Raw genomic sequence first — 11,777 nt, forward strand, 5'->3', positions numbered from 1 at the left:
GTCATGAACCTAGTGACTTGAAAATCACATGCATGCCCAGAATGCCAGGAGGAGAATGGTGGGGAAAGGATTGCAGCATGGCCATCCTCTCTTGGGGGTGATTTCTCACTTTCCTCCTCACTGTTTCTCTGTCACTCTCCAGCAAGCATACATGCCTTACAGTAAAACTAAAAAGAAAAAAGTAAACTTCGGAGATATCTGTTCTATATTCACACAAGCATTTTCTCAACATCATCTTGTGGTAATTCTATAAAAAAATGTGAAATAATTGAGTAGAACAGAACTGTATGGCAAAAAATTAATAGCCATATATTTAAAGGCTATTTAAACTTTTCCTAAATATTTATATAAACACAGCCTGAAAATCCTGAAAACTACTTTATTCCCAGAGACAATGAGGAAAGACCTGTTGTTCACCAGTTAAGAGAGTAAGGAATTTGCCTGGAACCATAAAAGGCCCCGTTTTGCTAAAGCCATTCTGCACAAGAAGACTGGCATAGGTGGCATCTCACTTCCTGACCTCAAAATATATTATAAAGCTGTGATAATCGAAACAGCATGGTATTGGCACAAAAATAGACATGAGGACCAATGGAACAGAGTAGAGACTCCAGAAATAGACCCCCAAACATACAGCCAACTGATCTTTGACAAAAGGTCAGTCAATGCAGTGAGAAAATGGAAATATCTTTAGCAAATAGTGTTGGAACAACTGGGTATCCACCTGCAGAAAGATGAATGCGAACCCCTATCAGTCACCAGTAACAAAAATCAACTCAAAGTGGTCAAAGATCTAAACCTAAGACAGCAAACTATAAAACTACCAGTGGAAAACACTGGGGAAACTCTGGGAGACACTGGGGTAGGCAAAGACTTCTTAAGCAAGGCCCACCCAAAGCACAGGCAATAATCCCAAAAATAGACAGGTGGGATTACATCAGATTAAGGAGTTTCTGCACAGCAAAGGACACTGCAATTAGTGTGAATCAATGACACTCAGAATGGGAGAGAATTTTTGTTTACTGTGCCTCAGATAAGGGACTGATAACCAGAAAACACAGGGAACTCAAGCAGCTTGCCTGGATGAAAATGATTAACCAATTAAAAGATGGGAAAATGAGCTGAATAAACAACTCTCTAAGAAAGACGTAGAACAGCCAAAAAGCATATGAAAAAATGCTCAACATTTCTCATTGTAAAGGAGATGCAGATCAAAACCATAATGAGATACCATCTAACCCCAATCGGAATGGTGAAGATTAATAAAAACAAATAATGATAAGTGCTGGAGGGGATGTAGTGAAAGGGGAACACTCCTACATTGTTGGTGTGTAAATTGGTTCAGCCACTGTGGAGAACAATATGGCAGTTCAACAAAGACATTCAAATAGAATTACCATGTAATCCAACAATTCTGCTCCTGGGTATCTACCCAAAGGACAGGAGAGCACTCAGTCGGAAAAGCACTTGCACATCTATATTCATTGCAGCCTTATTCACGATTGCTAAGACATGGAACCAACCCAAATGTCCACAAATAGATGAATGGATTGAAAAATTGTGGCATATATACTCCATGGAATACTATTTAGTCATAAAAAACAGCAAGGCCCTGGATTTTGATAGAAAGTGGACGAATATGGAAGATTCGTTGCTGAGTGAAGCAAGTCAGGCTATGAAAGAGAGGTGTTGTATGTCTCCACTTAACGTATACCAACAGTCTGCACTCTATAGTAGAGACTGAAAAACTGGAGAACATAAAAGTATTAAAAATTGCAATAGACACTAGAGATGAAGTGGAAAGGGAGTGTGGGAGGGGAAGAGTGTAGGAAATTTGGGGGGGATGGAGAGGTAAGACACTTGTGGGACACAGATAAGTTTTATTATCTTTGACGAGGATGTGCATGGTGATCTCAGCTGGTCTGGAGTAAGGTGTATATCATGATGGGTAAAGTCTCTTCACAATCTAAATGATGTATAGCAATGTAATGTATGAATAATAATAATAAAATAAAAATTAAAAAAAGAATCCCAGCCTCAGCAGCTTGAAAAATAGCCAAGCATTTCTGCATGTATGCCCAAAAATCTGATGGAAAGGAGGAATGGAGGAAAAGGATTGCAATGTGACCACACCCCATTAGAGGATACTTTCTCTCTCTGTCTCTCTCTCTCTCTTTCTCTCTTTGGAGAGCACACATACCCTCTGGCAGTAAAAAGCAATGTGTGTGTGTGTGTGTGTGTGTGTGTGTGTGTATAAAGAAATTGCAAGAAAAAACAGTAGTTTGGTATAATCTTTCTCCCACTAATCTAAAATATTAATGGTAGAAAAGAATTATGAAAATGTTTTTCTAAGTATCCTTCCGAAGATTTAACTTTTATTTGTTCAGTCCTCAACATACTTACTGTCATTTGCCTAAACATATATGTTTAATAAACCTACCTTTTATAGGCAGAACCAAAGATAAAATTAACTTCTCAAAAGAGAGAGTAAAAATCTGAATAATGTTTTACCCAACTGATTGAAAATGAAAACATTTTTTCTATTTCTGGTAAAAATTCAACCTTAATATTTAGCTTATCTAGTGAGTCCACCTTTACTGATTTTACTATTATTACTAAAGTTTCCATGTTCCTTGAGATAATCACATGTTATCTTTTCCCAGGTAGGTTCTGGCTACTATAATTACTTCCTCAATCCCATCCTTGAATTTGGACCTGACAAATCCAGCTGTCTGTATTCCATAAGCAATACATCTTGCCAATTTCACAAAAATATATCTACAAAGTGTTTCATCTTGAAAGTTTGGCTGTAAACCATTTTTTATTTGCAATTAATTATGTCCAGCTGTTAAACACCAAAGAAAGAACATTCCAACTCAAACTGCCAGATGAATATTCCTCATACCCTTGAGGTGCAAAGTTCATTTTGCTCATGTGAACTCCACAAAATTGGAAGGGAAACAACACTTAATCCAACACTCTCAGCTTCACAAGATAAAAGGAAGACTCAAGAGATAGTAAGTTATATGTCCGAGGTCAAACTTTTAATTAGTACTTTATCCAGACACACTCTGAGTCTTGGGATTTTGTATAGAACATTTTTCCTAAACACTTTTCTACTCCTTTAATTGGAAATCCTAGATAACTAACCTACTTTCAGTTGTACTTCTTTTTTTTTAATAATTATTTATTGAATTGTGTTTATTCATTTTTTTTACTTGACCAGAGAGACAGAGAGAGAGAAAGTGAGAAAGCAAGCCCCCAGGTCTGGGATTTGAACTGTGGTCGGCCATGTGGAAATGTCCAGTGCTCTATGACCATGCCACCTGCTGGTCCCCCTTCAAGTGTATTTCAAAGGAGTGTGTGTGTGTGTGTGTGTGTGTGTGTGTGTGTGCATGTGGTAGGTGAATACAAGGAATAGTAGGTGATAGAAAAGTATAGAAGGAGCAACAAAAATAAGGGGGAGCCCCGAAGTGTACAAGAGGGCTTCAAAAAGTTCATAGAAAATGGAATTAAAGTGTAAGTTTTATTTTGGTGCAAACAAGAATGTCTAATCTATCCACAGATTTTCATAACACACATTTTTTCATTAACTTTTCCCCCCTTTATTGATGATATAGTACCTATACATGCATGTGAGAAGATAGAGAAAGAAAGTTGAGTACCTTCACCAGGTCATGTCATAATTTCCTTCCTCCAGTCTACCAGCTCATTAGATCTTGGGCACTCATGCATGTGCCTGCTATGTTTCAGGCTGACTAGGTGGACATTCAAACTGCAGTCACCAAGTGGGATCCAGTGTCTCTTAAGCAGCACGTTAATACTGAGTCATAGAGCCAGCCCTTCCATGAATGTTTTTGAAACTTCTTCATATTTTAGCCAGTGGATACGTATCCTATTAAATAATTCCCAAGGGTTGCTAAAGGGGCCAGAGCGTGGCATAGTGGTAAAATGTAATGCTTTGAGATGCTGATCCACAAGCGAAAGTTCTGGTTTCACATCCAGAGTTCTACTGAGTACACAGGACATATGCGTGCCCATGATCTGGGCTGGCTGGGGCTGGGGGTGGATTGATGGATCACTGCATCAAAACCCTGTTGGGGGTGCTCTCTCTTTTTCTCTCTCTGTGTCTTGCTCACAGAAATATTTTTTTTAAAAAAAGAATAAAACAAAACTGGCCAATTTCTTTCTTTCTTTTTTCTGCCTGCTCTTGCCACAACCTCATGGAAATACTGTAATGCAATGAGTTGGAAAGCAGTTGGAGAAGAAAATAAGAAAGTGAAAGAAATTGGAATCCATAAAGTGCACCCCCTCATTTATTGGCTACAAAATTACATTTGAAGAGTATCAAAATGCCATCAAAGTTTTAGTTAATAGTCAGGGATTAATAATGTAAGAATTTTGCTTAGGATGATAACCATAAAATGCTAAGTAACAGCTAAATTTTTCTCCAAAAACCCTCTTCAGGTCCCAAGACTCACCCACTCATTAGGAATCACAAATTCTTGGAGGGACACATAGACATAGGTCATGGCAGTTCATTCAGTACACAATGAGAAGCATTGTGTCTTCAATTTATAGCATCATCCCTTTCTTAAAGCAACTTGGCAGAAGCACAGTTGAGAGATGAAATTATGTGAAGAGATCAAAGGCAAGTCCACATTCCACTCCCTCGCTCAGAATCACTGTGAAATTATGGTAAATTATGTCAGCACCTCTCCTTGTTTCTCCAAGTACTCATTTGCAAGGGTTAACAGTAATCTGTGAAACTCAAACCATGCATTTTCTTGTATTCTTAAAGCATAGTGAATATTCAAGGGACCTTGGCTACCAAAATGCCCAGTTATTGTGGTGTTGCTGGTTGGGATCCACTCTTCCAGCCAGCTGTGACAAGACCTGTGGCTCCTGGGATGCTTCCCGGCCCCTCCTCTACCCTCATTGCTGACAGAGGCTACTTTAATGTCCCATGGGGCAGGTACGCAATGATCTGGATACCACATCTCACACCACACACTCACACTTTCTCATCACACACACATACACACTCTTCTGGCTACCCACACTGCACCTTGTACCTACTGAAACAGGCCAATGTTCTCTTCCAAGGTTCTCTGTGCTGATCCCTTTGCTTGCACTGTTCTCTCCTCTTTCAGTCCCTGGATGAGTTCCCACCCTTCAGAATTCCTACAGTTTCCATTAAGCCTTTTCTTTTCTCCTCAAAGTTTGCTAGCTGCTCTTCTTATGGATTGCCATAGAACCCTGTGCACATTTTGAAAAAGTCCTTAATTCACAGTATTGAAGATGTATTTCCTTGTCTATCCTCTTTACTCTGTTGTCTTTATATCCAGAATACAACACATACTCAGTGATCAATAAATGAAATAATCGACAAATAATGACTGAGTGAATGTTTGAGTGGATTTTTTAAAAAGAAAATTACTTGAGGAGAGGCATTACATAAATCTGGTTTATGCTGCCTTTGATCTGAAAGTTCTTGGGAGAGACTGTTTGAATAATTTATCTGTCATCCAGTTACAACAGCAAACTTCATTGAACTTAGCACTTCCACATTATACCAATGAGAATCTCTCCAACACACACTTGCGTGTGCACAAGCACAATCCATTTCCTGGGAACCTTTGTGGTTATCAATAACGTCTTCGCTTCTGGACACATAGCCACATAGTACCAAAGAACCATGTTATGGAGTAAGCAACCCATAGGTGGACTTATTAGCAGAATAAACCTGTATTTCTCTGCTCACACGCCCCAGGAGCTACTGTTTTCGAGCTGAAATCTGATAGTGGCCCCTGTCCTACTTTTTTATTGTTGACACTTTTCTTTATTCCCTCATCTCTTATTTGCTTTCTTGCCAAGAATTTGCTTTTTGTTTGCCGGCTTCTTGAGATCTTAAGTGAGAGTTTTTAAATGCTTCTTTCTTGGCAAATATGCAGAATTTTTACTTATCAGGCCCAAGAAACCCGTTAGCCACAAATCATAAAATTTTAGTCATTTTTGGCCTCTGACTTTTTGCGAAGATATCAAAGCGTTCATTTTCCTCAAATATTTAACTCTTCCTTTATCATCATTCTCTATGCAGGAGGCCTGTCTCCTGTATCTGCTCTATATCTACTTCTATATCTAATTTCAAATTATGAATTTTTTCCAGGTAAGAACATTTAGGAATCCTCTATTTATTTTCCATTGTGATAACTTAGTCCAATGACTGACTAAACAGAGAAAAGGATAAACTGCAATAGTCATGAGTGGATGTGCTGATCCCTTAACCTTCCCCTGGGAGTGCAAACCCACCCATGGCTGCCATGGGCTTACCAGAACATCTGAGATCAAGAAGATCACGTGATTTTACCTGTCACAGTGCATGCCTCAGTTAGGACTCTGCTTTTCAAATAATACAAGCTCACCTCAAACTCTAAATAGCAAAGTTATTGATGAAAACACTGGGATGTCAGAGACCAAGGGTGGGATTGTGGTTGAGCTTCAGGCTCAGCTGGGATTGGACTCAGTTGACATCAGGATTTTAACTGCTTCTCTCCACCTTTGGGTGTGTCTGGATGATTCATTCTCTCAAAACTCAGCTCCTGGGAACCAGCAGTTAGCATAATGGCTATGTCGCTGGACTCCCACATAGTCGACCACAGTTCATGTCCTGGACCCGGTGGCTTAAAACTCAGGCCGGGCGTGTGTGCATGCATGCCCAAGATCCCGAGAGGAGAATGGAGAAGTGATTGTGGCATGGCCATCCCCCCTGGGGGGTGATTTTTGCTTTCTGTCTGTCTGTCTCTCTCTGTTTCTTGGTCAGAGCATGCGCCCTATAGCGAAAACCTCTCCAAAAAAAAAAAAAAACCCTCAGCTCCTTCTTCTTCTTGGTGTGCTTAACCATCATGATCTTCATTTAATAAGGTGAAGGCATCCAAAATAAGCTAATTCTCATTTTTTTTTCCTTCTAAAATTCCTGAAGGGGATATTTTTATTAACCTACATTGGGTTCTATGCCCACCTGTGGACAAATAAATGAGAACCGGGAGATAGGATTATCATACAACCATAGCAGCTCTCCCAGTAGTCCCATGAATAAAGATTGGGAAGGCCAGCGTTTAGAAAGGGATATTGAGTAAAAATTTCTATTGATCTTCATTATAGTAATTGTTGCTTTACCTAGTATAAAACAGTGTCTACCTCTATGTGTTGTAGATATAACCAAGGTGTATTATCAGTCATATTTTATCTTCTTCCCTAGACCTGGTTAATATAACTCTTTACTTACCATCTCACACACGCACACACACACACACACACACACACACGTGCGCGCACGCACACATGTGTAGTGGGCAAAGAATTCATTCCCATATACAGGTTAGAGAATGTGTCTCAAGAAATTACTAGCTGTACTGGCCCTGTGGCCTATAGTTGAAGAACCAGATACCTCAGAGCTGACCACATAATTTCAATTCAGGCCCTGGTGGCTTGAAAAATACCAGTGTGTGTGTGTGTGTGTGTGTGTGTGTGTGTGTGTGCTGTACATCCCAACAGTATGGAGAAATGGAGAAAAAAATTGGCTTGGCCATGCCCCATTGTGTGTGGGGGGTACTTTTTCACTTTCTCTCTCTCTCTTTCTCTGGCAAGTACATGCACCCATTGACAAATAAATGAAAAGAGGAAAAGAAAGAAAAAGAAAAATTAGTGGCCTATATTACTAGAGAATTAATAAATGTTGCCAAATGAAATGTTTTTCTTACAATTCTAAGAAAATGAAGTTCATTGGGAAACGCTAAACTTTGGTCTCAAGACCAGTTGGATAATTCACTTCAAACTTCATTAAATTCTCCTTATCTTACTCAAAAAGCTGACTTCATGATTTCTTTTTCAAAGTATGCCTAACAGCCAGAAGAGATAATAGTGTTTGTGATTTTTAAATAGTTATTTCTTCTCTCTCATATCTTTCTGTTGCTGCAACAGTTCCCATTAAATCTCCCCAGTACACAGTTTATCTGTCCAAAGTTAGAGGCAGATGAGGCAGAATTTTTGTATCCATAGAAGAATCATGGGAAAATAATACTGTGTGAGGAAATTTCAAAAAGTTCATGGAAAATGTAATTAAAATGAATTTTTCTGTCCCCCCAAAAAGAAATCTATGTATAGTTTTCCCATAATACACATTTTCTATGAATATGTTGAAGACCCCTTTTGTGTTAAGGGTTGGCTTAATGTGGTGATATATTTATGTTCCATTATCCTTAAATAGATCATTTGCGGATATAGAAATAAAAGTTTTATTACACTTAGAGTCATTTTATAAGATCAATAGTTCATACGATTTACAGAGGTTGGAGGGAACTGTGTTGGACAAAAATAATGCCCTTTCATCCTGGAGGGGGAAAGATGCAGGTTTATTATGCTTACAATAAGCCATGCTAATTATTATTTCTGCAGAGCTTGGTTATTTCTGTCAACATTGGTAACAGTACCAAGAAATTAGTATTTAGCTCCTGGAATATGATAAGCTTTCAATAAACTTTACTACTAATATTTTTATTAGTATTATTACTTTCCTTAGAATATGTTTTTTTTCCCCTAGAGAGTTCTCTATCCCCCAATAGATAAACTTCCTGAACTGATTTGTAAGACCTGTCCCTGAGAAAGCTGATTAAAAGGTATCCTCTCCCCTGTCTAGAATAAACTGAGATGTAAAACCAATAAGGAGAGAGATGGAGATTCAGAATGTTCCCTTATTACCAACAAAGGCTAAGTTGGAATATGCGATTAGTTGAATATGAAAGGAGAATGGACCTGCTCAATCCAGACTATGAGTGCCTCCAAAGATGATGAGTTAAATTTTATATGTAAATCCATGTTCTACCACCATCCCTAAGGGGAGACAACGGTGCTCAAACATTTAAAGTGAGCACGGATAATGGGAAGAGACCATATATCTCTTCTAGGCACAATTTATTGTCTTGCATTCGATAGAAAAAGTTCACACCTCACTATCTTTATGCTAATGAAGAAGTGAGAATATACTTGTCTTAGATATAATTAATTCACCTTGAGCTGTTTTCCTGAAAAGAAATCGAGGCAGGAAGGTGCAATAAGTGCTTCAACGGAGAATTCAAATAAAGAAAGGGGTATTCGACCTGGAGTTCAGGAAACCACTGACAGGAGTGAGCTGATTATCAAATGCACATGGGTGAATGTGGAAACCACTGCTCACTCCGCACAACAGGCTTGGGGGTGATGACAAAACTTGTGAAATATAGTTAATGCCTTAACTTAAAGCAGTGGGTAGAAAAGCTGCCGTAGCCTTATTCTGACCTCTAAGAAAAGAGCTACAGGACAAAATAACAGAAATACATCCTGGCTATTACTTTAACAGAGGAGAGTATTAATGCCTTTTTCCATATTCGCCTCAACTAAGGGAGAAAATATGTTAGATTTGCTCTTTTATGGGGCTTACAACATAGAAAAAATAAATAGAACTACAACTTGAAAGGTAAGTTAATAACAGAAGGAAAATGTTTTGCCACTCTGGAGATCCTGTTATAATGCAGGTATGGGCAGGGTCCCTTATCCTTGGCACTCCAAGGCCACCCAAAAATGTTTAAATATTTTTCAGGAATTGTATAATTGCAGCATTTCATTGAATAATAAGCATTCAAGGAAATGACTGTATTTTTTATAAATTGTTTGGCATTCGTGGACCACCCAGAACCAGATAAAAGGTGCTAAAAGAATAATACGTTTCCTTTGGAAAAGTGAGGAGTACCTACTCCAAACCTCAAGACTGCCACCCACAGATTTCGAGCATGTTTTAAAACGGGTCAGAAACAATGTTTTAATATTAACATTAACATAAATGCAGCTTCTGTCCAAGCAGAGTTTAAAACATACAATTTATAAAAGCTAGCTTTTCAGGCATTTTTGATAAAAAGCATATCCTGCATACCCATCAGCAGATCCTGAGTTCTCTTATTCTGTATCTCTATTTCATTGCAGAGCCCCAGAGAATCTGAGACATGAGAAAGAGGTGACATAAGTAACCTGGGACAGATTTCAAGGATAGTGTAAAGTTAATAGGATTCTCTTGAATAGTAATAATTATCCTTATATATGAATTTCATTTTATTAAAAAGATACCAAGCAAATGACTAGGTGGCATTTTCTATCTTAGAATCACTTACAAGCATCTTATTTAAAAAATCACAATGAGGGGACCAACAGGTGGCATGGTGGTTAAGGTGGCTAGTTCCCACATGGCCAACTACGAGGCCCAGACCCCACAGCTTGGAGAACACACTGGTTGCATGCGTATACATGTCCAGAGTCCTAAGAGGAAAAGGGATTGTGGTATGGCCACTCCTCCTGAGTCGTGCTTTCTTACTTTCCCTCTCTCTCTATCTGCCTCTGTCTGTCTCTGATGAGCAACATTTTTAAAAAGTCACTGCAAGATGCCAGCTTTGCGCAGTGGCAGTATTGTAGCCAATGAGGTTTATCCGAGGCGCGATTATTGCTAATTGAAAAGTCACTGCAAGATACTGTCTTATAAATAGTCTAAAGCCTTTTTCTAAGTTTTTTTTTTTTTTTTCATGACAACAAGAGAGAGATCCTTGACAAGGTCTTACCATGCCACAATCGTCTCCCAGCCTCCCAGCCAGCCAGGATAACAGACGTAAGTGGGCAAACCCTGTATATTTATGTTAACCTGATCCAAATGTGTCTCTCATGTATCTACAGCATTGTGCGACAGTGTGCTTCCACCTACAGCACCATGACTGGTCTATCTGGTCTTAGGCCATGTTAAATTAGATTTATTTTCAAAGCACTTGAATCTTATCTCATTAGAATATAAACCAAATTTGTTATAAAGATTTATTCTTGCGATTAGAAATCTGTTTATTTTGTTACCAAAAAAAATCAATTAAAAAACATGACAAGATTTGTGATGTTGGCGAGAAGATGTTGGCAGCCGACAAAATTGAAACATTATGCTCACGTCCCTGGATACTGTATTTTTATAGGCTGCCTTTCCATCTTTTCTACCTCCCATTCATAAAATGTAAAATGTCAAGCATGAATTTTGAACCTGTACTAGAGACATTTTTCTAGAAATAAATTAGTGTCACCCATTAAATCAAAGAAAGGAAATGAGTGTTCGCCCAATAAATGATTATTTTTAGCTTTTCCTTCGTGCTGAGCCTCTTTTCTTTTTATCCTTGACAACTGAATTCCTAAACACAAAGGTAAAATGAGAAGAAATAGATTCATCTCACCGAGGTACTCTAAGATTTTTCAATCTTGGCATTTTGAGACTTGGAAAATAGCTGTTTGCCTAATTCCAGTTGAAGCAGATGAGCGCAAGAACAAAATATAACAGTGGACAGTGTTCTGAGTCAGTGAAATGTATGGTGGATGTGAGAATAAATGCTGTAAATAAAATGGTAAAGTTTTAGTTATTATTTGAATGTTTCAACAATTGATATTTGGATTACACTTCCTTATTTTTAAAATGCCAGAGTAAAAGTAAATCATATGAGAAAGCCACCAGGTCCAGCACTTAAACCACAGTTGGCCATTTAGGAGTCTAGTGTTTTTTTTTTTTTTTTTTGAGAGGTTTTTTACTATAGGGCGCGTGCGCTCGCCAGACAGACAGAAAGAGACATAGGACAGAAAGCGAGAAATCACCCCCCAGGGAGGATGGTCACGCCGCAATCCCCCCTCCTCCATTCTCCTCTCGGGATCTTGGGCACGAACGCACA

At 38.6% G+C, this 11,777-nt stretch overlaps 1 non-coding gene across 1 annotated transcript; it reads left to right on the forward strand.

Moving 5' to 3' along the window:
• Positions 1–10,474: 10,474 nt before the first annotated feature.
• Positions 10,475–10,614, forward strand: LOC114005247 (U4 spliceosomal RNA). The gene has a single exon (XR_003547123.1). It is a non-coding gene; the product is annotated as a U4 spliceosomal RNA (small nuclear RNA).
• Positions 10,615–11,777: the final 1,163 nt, after the last annotated feature.

The sequence above is a fragment of the Tupaia chinensis genome, unplaced genomic scaffold (assembly GCF_000334495.1).
Source record: "Tupaia chinensis unplaced genomic scaffold, TupChi_1.0 Scaffold143584_1, whole genome shotgun sequence".
Lineage (NCBI taxonomy): Eukaryota > Metazoa > Chordata > Mammalia > Scandentia > Tupaiidae > Tupaia > Tupaia belangeri.